At 39.3% G+C, this 19,135-nt stretch overlaps 1 protein-coding gene across 1 annotated transcript in view; it reads right to left on the bottom strand.

Moving 5' to 3' along the window:
- The window catches only part of LOC131439123 (uncharacterized), a 51,652-nt gene extending 33,296 nt beyond the window's left edge, over positions 1–18,356 (bottom strand). The window contains exon 1 of the mRNA XM_058609764.1: positions 17,735–18,356. The gene's annotated coding sequence lies outside the window, so the exon portion shown is untranslated. The remainder of the gene's footprint in view (positions 1–17,734) is intronic.
- Positions 18,357–19,135: the final 779 nt, after the last annotated feature.

Consider the following 19,135-nt stretch of genomic DNA (forward strand, 5'->3'; position numbering starts at 1 on the left):
GCTTGTGCCGTTACGAAAAGTGTGGAGCGCCGAGTGAGGGTGTATGACGTCTCCTACTACTCTACACGAGCGATTCTATTTTCGGAACAGAACAATATAGCGTTTTTATACAGTTCTCCCTCTTCGGCGCTACGAGTAGGTTGGTACAATCCACCCCACAATCGCATGTCAAACGAAGGAAGAACCCGTACTGTAAATGTTCGGTTGAAAGCACTGCGCATGCGCTTTCCATTTGTTCCATGTCAGAGCACTACATACAAATGAGTCTGAAAAGCTCCCGTCGATTCCGGAGCAACCCAGCGTTCCGTTTTTGCCATGTTACGAAAAAACAAAGCTATATTACAAACCGAATCACTGTGGCGGCAACAGGATTCGGTCGTATAGCCATCATTACACCTCACTCCGACCACCCAAAACAAAACCCACCCAGCCACCCACATAGATGTCAACCCCGAGGGAAGTGAAGAAGCGTACCAGTACATAGAGAGCGGTTTCCTGATCATCCAGCTGGCCGAACACAAAAACGACGGCCACCCCGATCCTCGGAGGTCCCTCTCGTGCACTTCAATATGTGTACACCGAAGTCTCCTTTGTATGCGGTTTCGATGCACATTTTCGTAGTCCTGTGGTTGCTCGTGCTTTCCTTTCCTTTCTTCGTATGAAACTAAAAATCAGAAACATTTTGGTATTTCAAGGAAATTGGTGGTGTGAACAAAATTTTTTGAACTACAAGTTTATGTTATAATTTCACTAGTTTTTATGTATTTTTTTGTGATTCGGTTACTCCGCATAAAATTGAATTTAGTGCTCCTTTGCTGTGACCTGGAACCCAATGGGAGCATGATCGTTTGTATGAGTTATGTGGAGTTATGTGTTTGTCGGCAAACTGCAAGCGGCACTCGTCTCCCAATTTTAAAGCTGAAATTTTTATGTTTAAATAAAATTTCATGAGATAATTTTATGTGGTTCTGGCTCTAGCTAAAATGGGGAAAATCAAATTCATCCCAGTTTTGTTCTGAAAAGAATCAGACAATCCAATTTTGGAAAGTTGATTTCTTATCCCGGTACGGCTCTATTCTTTTTTAAATGGATGTATTTTTTTTTTTTGGTTCAGAATGAGATTTTTCGACTCCTTTCAGGACACAGTCTCTCCTACGTAAACTCGACCCCTTTTTTACGATATCACTCTCGTAGAACAACAGCGACTACGACAGCTACGTCAACCGACCGTCGACAACGGCATTGACGGTTTTAGCCTCCATCTCGAACACCGTAGAAACCACTTTACGCGTCCAGGACATGACAGAGGTACACGTGTGCGTTTCTCGCCTTTCGCCTTTTTTCGAAATGGGTTTGGGGGAAGGATGGAAAACTTATCTCGCTGGGGTGGTGTTCATGCCCGATTGAATTGCGCGCGTGGGTAGGTTACTGTGTATAGACAAAGAAGATTTCAGTCGTTGGCTGGTGACGATTTTGGTACAAGGTTTTTAAACAAGTGTAGGGACTCACTTTTACGCAGAGCTAGCTTGGAATGATCGAACTATGTGTGTTTTATTTTATTATACTAGATTTGCGTGGTTCCAATTGACAATGGTTGGATTTAGTTATCAGTAAGCTGAATACTTAAATTTTGTTAGATCAGAAGATCCCTATCACTATTTTTTCATCTAAATTCATTTGAACGATGATTTAAAAATATCCAATTCGTAATGTTGTGGAATACATTCACATTCGAGCATTGGAGCATTCAAAGTATCAAAAAAACTGTAAATTTTGATACAACAATTTTACTAAAAATAATTCGTATCCGGACAGTCGCGTAAAACCGCGTCAACCGCTAGGCCCAACTAAAAAAAAAGCTAGCTCGCCCGTAACTGGTCTATTGGGAACGCGAGTGTCTGTCGCCGATCCGCATCGGAGGGCGTCAGCCTGTAAATACAAAAATATTTCTGTTTTTTTTCCTTCACGCCGACTTCCCCGTGCGATGGGTTCCACGAAGCCACGACGATTCAACACTCAACAGAAAACTAGTTCCAGCGTTTCCTATTCATTATACTTGAGTCAGCTTTCGAGGTTTCTTTCCACTAGCAACAACTGGCTGGTGCTGGTGCTGGTGCTGGTGCTAGCGCGTGTTTTCAGCGTCGTGGCAGAAGCGTTGCGATTATCGCGACCTGAACAGCCGCGGAGCGTGTAGAAACCTTTTTTTCTCTGTTCAACCGTGGTGCCGTTCAATGCTATTTTGCGCCCGCCGCCGCACTGCTCTAGCCGTCTCTCGTTGGCCCTACAGGAGAAAACGTAACGACGCTCAAACTGTTTCAACAGCGTCGTGCATGTGTGTATCTCTTGCGCACGTTTGTGGTCAAGTTTTTCCTGTAGTGCCGAAGCACACGAGCTGCGCAATGAAAGTTTTTCGTGTGTATACCGGGACTTATGCGCACCAACGTTCGTTTCCCGAGCCAAACAAAAGCAAAAACACGCTCAATCCATTGACACAATAGCGCTCTACTGATAAGGTGTTAACGGGCGAACTGTGTTGCATGAACCGTCAACAAGCCGACGGAATTTATCTACAAGGTTGAGCGATTGGTCGCTTATCAGTGTCCAGGTTTCTGGCGCTTTTGACAAATCGGTTACAGTCGTATTTCAGCTGAAACTGCTCTAAGTTATTGACAAACGCAGGGTGACTCAATGGGGACCGGTTGTAATACAATCAAATCCCCGCCACATACACGACATACGTGCGGCGCAAACAACTGACGTCATCGGTTTTATTCGGATGCAAATTCAATGGCGAGTGAGCTGCTGACTCAGTCACCGTGGAAAGCACATTGCTGCACTTGACAAACGGAGTGATTTTGATCTGGAGAGCTTGCATTCTTGCTGCAAAACTATGCATGTATATTACGCCTGACTTCAGAAGCAGCATTATGTTATAGCTCTCCAGGTAGGGTGGGCATTCCGTAGAAGAAAAGTCAGCCGCGAAAGCTTCATCATTAAACTGGTGAAGCTTTATGTGCCTTACCACTCTTGCTCTCTCTCGCCATACAGCCGTTCCGCTACCGCACACCTTTGCACCAAAATTCGCAACAAAACGTCCGCACGTGCCGAGGGTGCATTTGTGCAATTGTTTGAATAACTTATGTCATATTCGCCTGCACACGCATCAGCGGTCACCAACACACGTGCGAACGAGTCTCGAAATCATTCTGACACATGCTCGATTAACAACATCCCAAAACCACCCACCGATTCGTTATCGGGCCCGGCATCGGTGGAAAACTGTGCATCAAGCCAAACCGGGAGTGTGAGTGCGGTTGCTATAGAAACGTTTAATTTTAAACTTTTGCCGTGTACATAAGTAATAAGCTTTTGCTCTGGACTTCTCTATTGCGGGATCGGAGGTCCTACCGGCTTGCCGTCCAGTTGGCAGTCGGCCGATCTGTCATTTACACTATAGCATATATGTATGTTGTTTGCCTGCTGCCCTCACATTTATGTGAACTCATATACAGGCGAAAATGGATGAAGGAATTTATTTATGTACCTATCTGTGCTCTTTGTGCCAGAATCACAGCATAGGCGGGAGAGTGAGCGGGAAAGCGGGTGCATGACTGCAAATTGTGCATAAGTCGACATGTACTGCCTGGACCTGTGCGATGTACACTATGTGCACGTCAACGCGGTCAGGTCACACATCACTTCTCTGATTCCGGGCTTTGGAGCCTGACAGGATGAAAAAAAAAAGAACACTGTATCTATGTGGAGCTCATTCTGCATAACAGTGTGTAGCTCAACTGAGCTACGACGAGAGACAAAGTCCAGCGGTGGTTTCGGCTTCCCTTTTCGCTTTATCGGTACGAAAGACCCACCACAACGTACGCTAGAGAAGGGTTGATCCAACCCCCGGAGCATACCGATCGGTACGAAAACGTTTCAAATATTAACAAGCGGCCCCAAAAGTTCTCACTTTCGGGGAAGAATTTGAAACGATTTGCAGACAACGGAGCTACATTTCGGCGGTAGAGATGGGCTCTCGAAATGTCGGGTTCAGTCCCAAGAACAACGAGAGTGAATGAATGAATAGATGGGTATCTTTTCGAATGAAATTTGGCACCACTGAAATCTTGAATACTAGCAAAAATTTCAACGGTAAAAGTTCAACGGTTTCATTGAATTTTGAAAATATACAAAATTAATTCCTTTTATACATCAGTTGGAAATGTGAAGTATTTGTTGCGGGTAAGATTCAACGATTATGAATATTGATTTGTTTTTAGTTTGTGTTAAAACGTTGAAAGTCGTCATGAACTCAGTTTATACCTCTTACAGCGAAAAACTATAAGTTTACGAAAAAGTATTGTGCACAGATAGGATTCGAACCTACAAACTGCAACCTAACGGAAAAGTTATTGGTTAGACACCTTGCCCTGAGTGATCCATTTTTTCGTAAATTTCCATCTCCACTGTTTCCTTCATCTAGCTGTTTTGTTTCAGTCTGTTTTTGGTTTAGCAGTGTTATAAATTTCATTATCGAATATAGACGCACCTGTTATACCTGTATGGTATACATAAATAAAGGTATAGAATTGGTTCAAAATTTGGATAACCTTTCCGAAGCCTAACTGAGAAATTGTCCGTGTATCCATCAAAGAGGTCAAGTTCTCAGAGATATAATAGCGCACAGATTTGGATCGACAATTGTTTTTTTTTCCTGAGACCCGAAGTTTACGTTTTGGTTTAAATGTTTTTTTTAACTCAGTGTCTCGTATTTGATCAGTGAATCCAAGTATTTTTAAATACTAAGCCGTAGGCAATTCCTATCCTACAAGTTACAGATTGTTAGAATCCGACTTCTTTTCACGGACATATTGATGCTTTTCCCTCATATCTCAACAGGAAGTGTTTCATGCCATATTCAGAAGCAAAATAAGGTACAACTTTCGATACTTTGTGAGCGATTGTTCCAAAGTACTCGAAATGTTGAGTGCTTGAAACCCTATAGTAGCTCCGTTCTAAACACAGTTCGATTTTTGGCAACACAACCGTTCGATTATGGCATGATCAAGGTAAATTAGAAAAATGACAGTGTCTTCCAAATCAAAACGATTACCCATACATAACTCACTAATCACTCAAAAATGATCAGAAAAACAATTATGTTTACAGACATTTTACAATTTTTAAAGGACCGTTCAGAATTTTGATGTAATGATCTACACACTTAAAAAATCGTGTGAATTTAAGTCTTTACAGACATACATAAAAGGAGCGTCGTAATTCACTTAAATTTACAATTCAAACCATGTAAAGATAAGACATATCATTAACTTCACAGATAATTTAGCTGAAGTTCACATCGATGCAGACACAAAAATAATTTTTATATGTTAATAAATGTCATCACCGAGAAAATTAGGTCATTCTTGAAACATCAAGTGAAAATTTCATTTGTTCTAAGAGTGTATACATAGAATGCTATGTTTCCTAGGTATAATTTAACAAAATATTTAATTTCGTATTAATAAAAAAATTCAGGAAAATGTGTGTATTTTAGAAATAGCATTCAATCATAAATCAAATAAACCTTTGAAACTACTTTGAAACTTTGAAACAGAAGTAATATATTATACTTTGAAACAGAAGTAATATATTCCGAAATTCGTTCAATTTTGGCAAATTAAGTTGTTTGATTTTGGTTACATAAAATTTGTTAGAACGTTTCATTACAAACTAAAAGCATTTAAAGCAATTTGTAAAATTGCCTTATAATTTACATTCAATACGATCAACATTATTGAATATTGATGCAAGATTATTCATATGCTGAGTGATCTAGATGCTATCATGTAAAGTTCCATTTAGTGAAAATTTCGTTAATTTAATATATTAAAATTTTAGTAGTTTATTACCAACATTTCGTGCAGTAATACCAAGATTTAGCGTTTTGCAGCACAAAAAAAATTAGAATTAAAATTTGAATCGTTTTTTCCTCAGCATGCCGATTTTCCATAGGTGACTAATATGCAAGTATGGGCAGTACCTTATGATTAAAAAAGAACAGGAATTTTCATTTTAAAATTCCCGCGCTTGTCCAATCGGTAAACTTTTATTCTCTCAACGTTGGCAACACTTTTATACACATTCTTCCAAATTTTGACGCATATCGTACGATTAGTTTTTGTTTGACGTCTATACAAAGAAGTTGAAAAATTTTCGTGTGGCGATTTTTATAATGGATGAAAATTTAGAACAACGTGCGTGCATCAAATTTTGTGTTGCAAATAGATTTAAGTGTTCCGAAACGTTGAAAATGTTAGAAAAGGCCTTTGGTGAATCGTGTCTAGGAAAAACACAGGCATACGAGTGGTATAAACGCTTCAAAGGTGGTCGTACAAGCTAGGATCATGATGAGATCCCTGGCCGCCCAACAACATCTGTTACTGAAGGAAACATTGAATCGGCGAAGCAAATCGTGTTGCAAAATCGTTCTGTACCGATTAGAGAGATTGCTGTGTTGTTGGGCTTCTCTTATGGATCAGCCGAACACATTTTAACTGATGTTTTGGGTTTGAAACGCGTCGCTTCTCGGCTGGTGCCAAAAAAGCTGAATTTCAGGTAATGCGCCGGCTCACACAGCGTTGGTTGTGTCGCAGTTTTTGGCCAAAAACTCAACCAATATCATCAACCAAGCACCGTACTCTCCAGATGTAGCCCCGTGTGACTTTTTCATCTTTCCCACACTCAAATTGCCATTGCGGGGAACGCGTTTTGAGACCATAGAGACCATAAAAGAGAATTCGCTGCGTGAACTAAAGGCCATACCTTCGGCGGCCTATAAAACTTGTATGGAAAATTGGATCAAGCATTGGCATGCATGTATTTATTAAAAATTGAAATTTTGCGTTTTTTTAATAAAATTCCGGTTCTTTTTTATCATAAGATATAACTCAGCTCTGATCGCGAAATTGATGTAATATACTTGCTTCGAAAAGATTAAGTAGTACGGTTCGTACGATGCGAAATAATGAGAGATATTTTACTCAAAGTCATAATATCACATTCTAAAGCTGAACTTAATTCCGCCGCCGATTCATTTGGAAATAGGACAATTGCATGACTAATGCTACGATCCTTCTGACCACTAACAATTCTTCCAGACAGAGACTCGAACACAAGGCAAATAGGCTTCCGACACCAAGTGATTTATACTCCGAACCACCGATTCGCGGTATTCTACTTTTATCGTTTTACCCACTGTCGTGAATTCAGTTGTCATTTTTCTTAAAAATTGACTCTATTTACACATTTTATTTTCGCAAATAACTTGCTCAAATTTACGCAAATTATGTTCCAAGTCGTTATTTTATTCATCGAAGGAAGTGACTCCCATGTTTCAGGTAGTTTTTTTTTCTAGATCATCTCTAACGAATTTAGAATCCTAAGATGTTACAAAAATTATAGTGATATAACATAATTCTAGTGACACAGAACTTGAATAAAAGAGACTATTTAGTTTTGCTGTAATTGAAAAAGCAGAACAAAGAAATTTGAATATTCTAAGGATGCGTTTATTACAATCAGTTCCACGTAGATTAGAATTTGATCTTTCTCACTAGATTAACCCTCAGGGTACGGACTGGGTTACCGTAACCCGAGCGAAATTTGAAAGAAGCGCCATACGAAGAGAAGTCGGCGAGGGGGGTCCGGACCAGGGGGGGAAAAAACTTATAGGTACACACTATTAGAGGCCCAAGCGGCAGAGTCAGTCTCCGCTTTGTGTCCGAGCTAGACACATATAAACATTGTGCTCGGGTGTGGTACACCCAGTCCGTATCGAACGTTACAAAATCCAAAATTTTCAAAAAAATTAAGTTTTAATTTTCGTCTGTTTGCCGCTGAGGAATAAAAAGGTAAGTAAGAATACGTACTCTTTACTTAATTTTGTAGATTCTAACCTCAAAATAACGCGTTGTACATGGTGTAAGCGAAGTATTGTAGTAGATCTCAATCACTTGAACGTACGTCTTATATCGAAATCTTTGCTGCTCGCCTTTAACAATTATGTTTGGTATTTATTTATATGATACTACTCAACAATATCTGAGAAACAATTTTTTTACGCTCAAAATAATTAATTTTAACCTTTATCATCATAAATCAACGAAACAACGTTTTTTCGCTAACTCGAAAAAACGCGTATTTTCATTTTTCAAAAAAAATATAGTTTTTGGAATAAATCAAAAAACCGTTATGGACATTTGTAAGAACTACTTTTTACCTTTCAAATGCGAGTTATACAATGTTAATATTTTTTTTTCAAAAAGTTACAGCATTTTGAAAAAAAAAAACGTTTTTTACAAAAAAAATTCAAGATCCGTTCACATTTTTCATTATAATTTTTTTTCAATCAGTTAAATGATTAATCTGACAACTCTATTATATTTTTGAGACAATTTCACACAAAATAAAAAAAAAATATTCAAATTGACAAAGTACAGCTCGATATAAACCCAATCAAAGTCGCCGGGTTAGGCTAACCCTGTCCGTACTGAACGTAACTTTTTTATAGTCCGTACCCTGAGGGTTAAGTAATCGAACTAATTCTAATATTTAATTATCCAAGATTGAACCCAATTTTTCGCTAGGTGAAATAATTACTCTATTATTTAGTTCTTACACGGGTAAAAATCCATTGCCGGTACCATGATTAAAAATCATGAAATCACGAATCATGTCTACCATGAATAATAAGTCATGATTTCATGAGCAAAATGATTGATATCATGAACAATATAACATCTTTCCTGAATATTTTCATGATATCAATCATTTTGATTATGAAATTTCATGAGAAGGCATGGTTCATGATTTCATGATTAAAAAATCATAGTACCGGTAATAGATTTTTATCCGTGTAACAAAACACAATCGGTTCCCTGTAAAACCAAAGCAGTGTTTATTCATTTTGAGCCTCCTTCCGAAGAGTTTGGGAATCATGATATCAGAATCTATTCATTTACCAGCTGACAACCATCGGAGCACATGCAATTGCGCAATCCTATCACTTCAGCTTCGCATGACATCGTTCAACTTTCTGAAATTAACAGGTAGGTACTACATGCAAACCTGATTAGAGTAATATAACACCTAAAAAATCCCTATTCCGGTGTACACTCTTCGGAATAAATAACCGAAATCTCGATCGAAGCAACGAAGAGAAAGGCTGAAAAGTAGTTTCAAAAAACAAAAAAAAAATCAAGCGGATGCATAGCAACTTTGTTGAGGGAGGAAAGGGTTTACAGGCTGTAGAGTTGGGTGAGGAAACTTCAGAGTGCTCATACTCGAATACAAAACATTCCGTCAGGCCAACGAGATGAACAGCGCTCTGTATCTCTGTATAGCAGCAAAGAGCGGAAAATGGAAGAAACTGGTAGAAGAAAAAAAAATACGTACAAAGGAAATGAGAAACCCTCAACTCATAACAGTCGGTTCAGTGTCGGTATCTCTGCTCCTCTACCCAGCAGATATGGGCTGCCTAGCAGCGGGACGCATATGTGCTTTGCCTGACTGCCTGCCTGCATACGGATAGTTAGCAAGAACTCGTCTCCAAGCCAGTCCTGTACGAGGAGGCGGATACGGAGGAGAAGGATCGTTCTACCGGCCGCGTCATCCGAAGAGATGGAAAGAATGAAGCAAAAAAAATCCGATTATGGCAGTGCCGAACGATCGTCGGACGCAAAAGGGATCGGCCGAAAGAAACTAGATGCCGAAAACCAGTCTTGGGTGGTTGGTGAATATTTCTTCTCAACGCATATATATATATTTTTTTTGTTATTCGAAATGATAAATGCTGTTTCTAACTTCGCTGTCCATATAGTCAGAACGTTGGTGAGCCAAGAGAGACGGCAAAAATCAGAGTAATGAATGTCGGGTGTATAATAAAAACTGAGCGAATTTCCTCTTTCCGAGTGAACATTTCCAATGTTTTGAAACAGCAGAACTACATAATGAAAAACACTTCAAGATGCATCCGCACGCACGTGAACTTGCAGTTTTCCAAGAGAGCGAAAGAGCGGACAACGAAGAAAAATGCAATCTTATCAGAGCCTACCTATTCTCTCCCAATTAAATTTGAATTGACGAATGCTTGGGCGAAATGGGTTGGCAAAGCGGGGCCGCTCCTCCCGCCCCTCCAGCAGGCGGCTATGGTAAAAACACAGAAAAGGCTGTGAATGAACGGACGGACAGAAATTAACGTGGTGCTCTTTGTGTGTGTGGCTGTGTGTATGTTTTCCTTTTCGTGTACATGCAATACGATTTTATTTCCAAGGGTTTGTAATAGGAAAACAATAGAAGTTGAAGTAACATATTTTGACGTTTGCTGCGTCTTTCGGAATGTGCCTGAATGTATATATATATATTTTTTTAAAAGAATGAATCAGGCTCTTCCGTCACTAGAAAAGGTTGCGGAAGGACGATGTTCGAGAGAAAATGAGTAAAAGCTCTTACGCATAGCAGAAAACGCGTATTGGAGATGGGACGGATTGCATCCGAGTTGCACAACCCCCAGCATTGGTTGGTTGGCCGTGCCTGTGTATTTCACCTACGCTGCAGTTTCAGACCGTTTTGCTTATGTGTGCGGAATTAGACTCTTCGCGTTCTCGTATCCCGACGCGGAACGAAACCATAACACCCCCTCCCTTCTCCACACCACCCCGAAACGCAACCATAAGAACGTATGTGAAAATAGGCTGTCGGTCGGCTTATGATTGAGAAAATTCACAGTAGTACGTACACAAGGCCGTGTCTCGCAGACCCCCCATTCCGATTGGGTTTGCCCGGTATTTAGTTGGTAGTATGAATTTGTTTATTGTTATTCAGCCGAACAGCACGTGCTGGTGGGTCACATGCGAGACGGTTTACTATACACATGTTAGAGCTTTTCGTAGCCGATTAATCTCATGTGTATTATATGCTAAATGAGTAAGGCCGTTTTAGAGACGAAGCACGATATAGTTTGTGGGAAATCGCGGGAGTAAGAGCAACCTCTGGGTGAACAGTCCGGCATTTCGATTGATATGAAAAGATCAAAACACTCGAACACGATCAGCTGACGACGAACTGCACAGTACGAGAGAAGTTCGATGCCATCCCTCGGAGAATAATACCGAGAGCGCTTCAAAGATGTGATATAGGCAATAAACGTTTGTTCCGATCGTCGGTCGATCGATGGCTTTTTTTTCTTTCTTTCTTCTAGTAGTGTAGCAACAAATGGCATGGATTCATTTCACCGCCAAGAGTTTAATGCGAGAAAAACGGATAAAAACGTAGCGTGGAAGCAGAGAGGATAGAGCGAATGAAAATGAACAAACGTACCGGTATATGAAGGAAAACAAGTACCAGAAAATGTTTATTAAGAATCCTCGAAATACGATCATGCCCATCAGCGTGAGATCAATGTGAGCTGGGGTCGTTAGAGCACACGAAAGAGAGTGTAAAAGAGATTGCAGTTCTAACTGAAAACACATAAGCGAGAGAGCCAAGAGCGCATAGCCCAGGCCCGGTTAACGGATTCGATCCATTGACGAAACTCTATTGAAGTTAATTACGTATAATTATTCATTTAAGGTCACTTAAACATGTGCGCGCGCGAGAGTATGATGAGAGAGAATAAGAGAACTCAATATGATAAGAAACGATTTGTAAACAAAACAGCATGTTCGACGATATCTCTCTGGTAGACAGAATTTTCAAGCTGAGCATAACGTTACTTCATATCTAATTCGTTGGATTGGTTTGGATGTCAGTGACATACATAGTTCGGGTGGCATCGGAAAAAGAGCAAGGATGATGACGAGTGATTACAGAGTATTTATATTACAAATTAGATTCGCACGATCGTACCAAATCACTGTTGGGTATATTCATTATTATTACAAACAGTCAGTTTGTAAAAACCAATCTATGAGTTTCACCCGTAGTCGAAGTACTCAGTTTATGGAAAAAACGATATGATGATTTTGACGATCGAATATTTAAGAATCAACAGACATAAATTTGCATGATTTTTTCTAATCTGTTTTTTTTTATTTTCTGTCAATTTATTGGTGTTGTGTCCATTCACTGTGATGTTTCAACTCAGAAACGAACAAACAAAATAAATGATTTCGAAAACGATATGATTTTGACTCTCGATAGATCGAAATCAAGGGTCAAGATAGCTGGTACGACATCCGATGCTTTCGTGACGTTAGATGGATTGAAGCAGGGCGACGCACTCTTAAATCTGTTGCTCAATATAGCGCTCGAAGGTGCCATACGAAGATCCGGCGTGCAAAGAAACGGTACCATCATCAATAAGTCTCACATGCTTGTTGGTTTTGCGGACGACATTGACATTATTGGTGTGGATCGTAGAGCTGTGGAAGAGGCTTTTGTGCCCTTCAAGAAAGAAGCTGCGAGAATATGGTTGACGATAAACTCTACCAAGACTGAGTACATGGTGGCTGGTAGAGAAAAAGGCAGCCCGGTGGAGATAGATGGGGTACGATACGAGGTTGTTGACGAGTTCATATATCTTGGAACACTAGTGACATACATTTTTGACACAAACTTCCGGAAGAATTTCTGGATGATAGTAAGATAAAGTGATTCTGAATGAAACTGTATTATTCAGTGCAAAACATTTACAGCTAAAATTGACAATTTCGGAAATGTCATTCGACATTTTGACATTTCGTCTCTCAGGTTTCATCACACACAGGCAATCACGCAAAAAAAATTAAAACAGTGTTCTATTCGAGCTTGAAATATTCATTAATTTAAAACAAATTCGTCGAGCAGTTTCAAATTTGTGCTCAAAAATAGAACTAGATCTCAGCATTGAGCTTGACATGTTTTAGTCGTATATCTAAAATAGATCAGTCCATATGAAATAAAACGGCGTTGCGAACAACCTATGGATGAAATAGTTATTCCAATCGACAAAGTCTGTCGAAACAGAAGGTGAAGTCCCGTATCGGAATGCAACGATCTCATTACTGTCGAGCGGAGATTACGGAACTATTGGTTCACCAATCACATCTTCGTCCATTGTGTAGTCATTGTTATTACTGTTTTAGTTTTTGGTGTTGTCGGTTATGTCGGTTAGGGACGTTTCAGACTACCTGTTTGGAATGTTGAAATCGGTGTTGATTGTAGCAGATTTGTCTTGACTAGAAAATGTTCCATTTGATGCGCTAGTGAATGAAGACTTCTATTTACCTTTGTTAGGTCAAAAAGTGCGGAACAGGAGTCATTGGCTGTGGTTGAAGATTACTTTTTTGAAGTCCCAGTATAGGGGTTATCGCAGTTGTTCATTGAATGTAATTTTTAGGCATTTACTCTGTTTTGACATAAATAGAATTTTACGCGCTTTTCAGTATTTTTGTGTAAATATCACAGACTGAACATACCACTGAGCTACTAATTTCGTTAAATTGTATCTCTAATGCATAATTTTTGTTCTTTTAATAAACTTTCAATACATTAGCTGTGGGTTTTATTGTACAGCCCTTGAAATCAATGCAAATTGAATTTGGAGATTCGTGCTGGAAGAAGTGCCGACTTCTGTACATCGGATATGCTTATTTTGAAAGTGTCCTCTTGTTTACTACACTTTATTATTTTAGTTTCTGTCGTGTCGAGTTAAGCGAATTTCGATTGCTACGGATATACGAATGCAATCTCCTCTTCGCTAGTTTTGACAGTGTCATATGTCGAATCCTAAACATGATTAGATTTTTGTCGTTTATCTCCTTCTTGAATATGAACCAAGCCAACCAAGTATTAACGAAATCAATTATAATAATTTGAAAAGTGATACTGTTAGCGAGATTACAACTATGCCAGAATGATTCTGAAAGATTTTGAGGTATTCACCTGCTAAGAGTTATTTGTATATAGTTCATTTCGTTATGTTGCATATACGGTTTGGACAATAATTTTATTAGCCAAGCAAAGATTCTTAGCGTACAAAACCATTGTACGACTAGTATTATGATTCTACTGATACTAAAATGTTTTGATATTTCGATCTGCCTGTTAGAATAACAAAATTGAACTAATAGGCTGAGATAGCAGTTCACTTTGAACTGCTTCAAACACTGATGAGCCGAAGGCGAAAAATGAAAAAATCGATTATGTATCAGATGACGTTCTTTTCCGTGTACACTCTGTCATGTATTAGTGTGTATTTTTTTAGCGTGCAAACCATTTGCATGTTTTACATGTCATCATCATTCATTTTCGATTTGTACGTTGAATCAGACCCAGTCAGCTTGGAGCGAAGTCAATCTTCAGTTCAGCAACGCCATCGCACGGCATCACATTCAACATATCATGTCAATTGTATGGGTGCGCAACCCTGCTATTTTGGCGCGCTCGAATTTGACATTTTTCTCCCCTACACGCTTAGAAAAAGTTACTCAAAGATTGAGTACTAGTTACTCATTTTCAAATGATACATGGAAACGTCAAAAATTGAGTAGTTATCATCAATGATATTGAGTAACTCCTACTCTAAATTTGAGTTTAACGCAATAGCTCGTTTTTTTGTTACTATTCGCAAGATCAGTCTAAAGGTTGTAATAACCATTTGTAGCAACAGGTTGTATATTTTGTTAGTGAGATCGCGTATTTCGAGGGTGAGTCGCTCAACACAAACGGTGTTGTGTCTGCAAAAACCGGAATGATAAACTCCGTGTTGTGCTTTAGAATGAAACCGAATATGCTCAAATGTCATTTATGAGGAATAAGTGTATGATTGGTGCCTGAGCATAACTGACATGTATGTTAATTTGAGATTAACACACTACTCCAAGCAACCACCACTTGATATAGTATTGAGTTCAATTACTTAATATTTTAATACAATACACTCAGAAAAGGAGAAATTTTTTTGCAAATTTGGTATATGTGAAATAAAATTTCACTCAAAATTTGAGTGATAGTTACTCTATTTTTGGTACATGTACAAATAAAGTATTACTCAGTAAATGAGTAGATTTTACCCAAATATCGTTTCCAGTGGAAGAACTCAAATTTGAGTAACTTCGGAGTTACTCTAAATTAGAGTTGTTCCACTTTTTCTGTAGATGAGTGAGATCTTACTCATTTTTGAGTAACTATTTTTAAGCGTGTACTTCTATGTATAAGATTCGATGCAGGCTCGTCTGGGGGCGACATGCTCGCAAAAAAGGATGTTGCCAATGATTTGTTCGGGAAATGTGAGAGCTGGATAGTTAATATGATGTCTTTGGTTGAATTCAAAATGTCGCAAAATGAATATAAGAATAAACAGAGAATTCTGCACACATAAAAAAGTTGTGGTTTATTTTCAACGAAACGACGATGTAGTTGAGAAGTTTAGGAACAGTTTCGGCATCATTCAACAAATCAAGCGCTGAAATGACAAACTCCGGAACAAAAGTCTAGTGCCAAAATCAGGGCTCGGTTCGATGGATGACATTTTTAAGAAAGTTGCAAATACAACTGTTGCGATGGAAAAAAATGGCCAGAAAGTGTTCATCTGGCGAACTTAAATTTTTTATGTTAAAATTTACAAAAAGGAATGTTTAAGGAACAGATTGCTACAATCGTACCGAAAGCACTAGTACCCACATCTCTTCTTTTGGTTGGATTTCACCAAATTATGCCACATCCACTCTGCAGTGGTTGGGGGAAAATAACATCAAGTTCGTAAGAAAAGATATCCCATCCTTAGCTCAGACTGATCGAATACTATTATTGAACTTGTCTTCAAGAAGGATGGTACAGTGTCCCAAAACATGACCGATTTTCAAGGAAAATTAATCAGCGGCATCGAGGAAGTGCACGAAAACCATTGTGCAGAATTTGATGGTCGGGAGTCATATTCAAAGTACGGAAAATTCTAACAACTTTGTACGGTTCGTTCTTTTGTAAACTGTTAGGCTAGAATGAACTCGAATATTTTGCAAAGGTTCAACAAAGATTTTTTTCTATTATTTAATAAATTATAACTACTTTTTTGCAAGACACTCGAATAGAATGAATTTGAAACCACACAAGATAAGGAAAACAAGGGTTGAAAAATTTGACTAAGATGTATCAATTTACTAATTATGCGATTATTAGTTAATTAGACAACGGATTTCACCTTTAGGCTATCGAATGGTCAAAAGCAGATCCTGAACTCGTTACCGACAATACAGTTGGCAATCCCGCGCAGCAAACAACCATACCGGACCGATTCCGGTCGGGGGAATGCAAATAAAAGCCGTCACCGTTCTTGTCTGCCCATATTCATCGGTCGCGGGAACCATTTGGAGTGGCATACGCATATCACATTCGTTGCATTGCTCAAATTCTCTCCGGTTCACTCAAGTTTATGCTCGCGTGTTTTACTGGTGCACATGTTACTCAATCATGTCTCATACGGTGCCCCATCGGGCATGAACGGCGCGAAAAGAAAGCAACCGCGGCGGCCTGTCGCATTTTGACATTCTTTACTATCGCTCTTGCCAGTTCTTGCTCGTCGGGGGGCACCCACCGCCGCCAGCTTTGCCAGACCAGACAGCGGCCAGCAGGAGAATGGATATCGACTAAAATATTCATTCATTCAATCTCCCAATGGGAAGCAACCCCCTTTCAATTTGAGGGAGAGTACCATCGGGTGAAAAAATAGCATGAGAACGAAGATGGAACGGAGACGGAAAAAGTAAATAAACAAGCAGATTGAACTAACATCAACTAGACTAGATGTGCATGTTCGACAGGTACAATACGGAAGGATATGGCGCACTTCGCGGTTATGAGTGAAATTAGGGATATATGTGGGATGGATAATTTTTGTCACGATGACTCCAACATCCAAATTCTTATTGTGCATAATCATTATTTTTATAGAATCGGTTCTTACGGGTTTCAAAAATGTTATCAATGGATAAGGACTCATGGCCTAATTCCAAGATTTCAGGGAATTCAAAATTTTCTACATTTCCAAAAAAAAAATGATTTTGGAGTACTTAGGTTTATTGCAAAAAAATATAATCCAAATAATTCATAGTGCCACTTTCACTCATTAAAAACGTTCGAAGCAAAAACGTCAATCCGACTATGTGCCGAGAACTTTTCGGCCCCACATCTGATTTGGACCGATTAAAGATTCATCACAATGACACATTTGATTTGCGAGAGTGCCCGAGCAAGAAAAATAAAACATGCACGATAAAAAGAAAATTCCCTCTCGTTGAAATTCGTGAGTTCTATTACTGACAGCGTTTGACAGCGGGAGACAAGGAAACTGGGTACTAATGCTTGTACATAGTTTTTTTTCAGTTTGCTACTGCTGCTGCTGTAGCTTTCTGGCTCATAAAATTACTCGTGAGTGGCTGCTGTAAACAAAAAATGAACTGCCGCCTGTTCCTTCGTCCGGGTTTTTTGTGTACATGCTTGAATATTTGTTGCGCTCTTGCACTCTCTCGCAATTGCTTCTCGGGCGATCGAATGTCATTTCTGAACTCGATCAACTCGAGTACTCATACTTATCGATACCATCGCACACCGTACTATCACTAGGCGGCAAAAGAGCAACCAAAGTAATCGGCTGTTCGTCAAGAAAGTTTGTTTACAAACTGCTTTAGCGGTGCATCGCTCGATGCAATTTAGGATATGCAACTGATGTAGCAGCACTGCCGAAAATTGATTCACCTACCTTTTCATTGATCGGTTGAGATTAATGTTGAAATACTGTCGCAATCATCATTGTTGAGAACATCACATTTGCCGGAAACGTTCGATCAAACTGAAGAGATCTTTTCAACGTAGAACCGTTTTTATGTTGGATATGGACCTTTTTGTAGTCTTCACTATCTATGAATTCACTTCAATTTTTGCTAATTCCTTTTGTGTTTTATTGAACTTTCATTATTTCACTGCTTCAAATTAACTCCAGCTACCTTTACTGTTGGTCACTTTTCACTGTTGATGACTTTTTAATTCAACTATTTTAAAAAAACCAAAACTTCTAGCCAAATCCACGCTTCTGAATCAGTGAACGCGAAATAGTTCGCTAGTGCCTGTTTTGATGTTACGTGTGCTCGTTTTCCTACAGCGCTCGTAAAAATGCTGTGTACTGTGTGGTTAGGAGAGTGAAGAAACCTTTCGTACAACCTCTCTGCATAGTCAGCCTATATCATGCAGCGCACAAAATGTTACTAATCTACCATTCGCTTCAGTCCTACAGTCAGACCCGTCCGTCGGTAGTTCGTTCTGTCGGTTGCTTTGCCTTGTCGTTCATTTCATTTTTCCTTCATCATCAGACTCGCGCGCACAACGTACAGCAACCGACCGTACAATAGCTCGATCTTGGGGTACAAAGAGAGCGAGCGCTATATCCATCCGAGCTCAGTTGTATGTACTCATTCCCCTAGTCGTCTTGTATAGGTGCACACTTGTGCTGCGTTTGTCTGTAGTAGTATACTCGACACTGACTGTTGTATGCTTTTGAACTTTCCGGTCCTTTTTTCGAATATTTGATTACCGTCAGCTGTACTGAAAACTGTGAACTGCTTCTACCAAACAGCTATCAGCTAGGTATTATTGTGTGTATTAGAACTTGGTCTTCTCAATTTGAAAAATAAATACAGTCAACTAACTTTCATTCAATATTTTTAAACATTTCTATATACACTACGAGCTGTACAACTCCGGCTAGATGGATCGAATTTCCGTACAATTTCAATACTTTTCACACCACCATTCAACATTTAGAAAAAGTAAACTTCAATCTACCCTGCTTTTTGCCGCTCTCTGGCTTTGGTATGCCTTTCTTACCCATAGTCCGCATGTACCGTGCTGAGCCCGCTGCTCGTTACGTCCCATGTTGCTCCTACCCCACTCCACCCTATACGTCGCATCGACCCATTAGTCATGTCCTCTATAGAGCTCGGCTTACACACTCTCCTCCGGTGTAGGTACGTGTGCTGTGAGCGCTGGCAGTGCGGCCTTCTGCCTGTGCACATTTCTGTGAAAATATGTATTATAATATTATATTTAGTTTTCTATACACCAGTATTTTTCCTCCTATAATCGAATATATTTCTACCTCCCTTTC

The sequence above is a fragment of the Malaya genurostris genome, chromosome 1 (assembly GCF_030247185.1).
Source record: "Malaya genurostris strain Urasoe2022 chromosome 1, Malgen_1.1, whole genome shotgun sequence".
NCBI classification, from domain to species: Eukaryota; Metazoa; Arthropoda; class Insecta; order Diptera; family Culicidae; genus Malaya; species Malaya genurostris.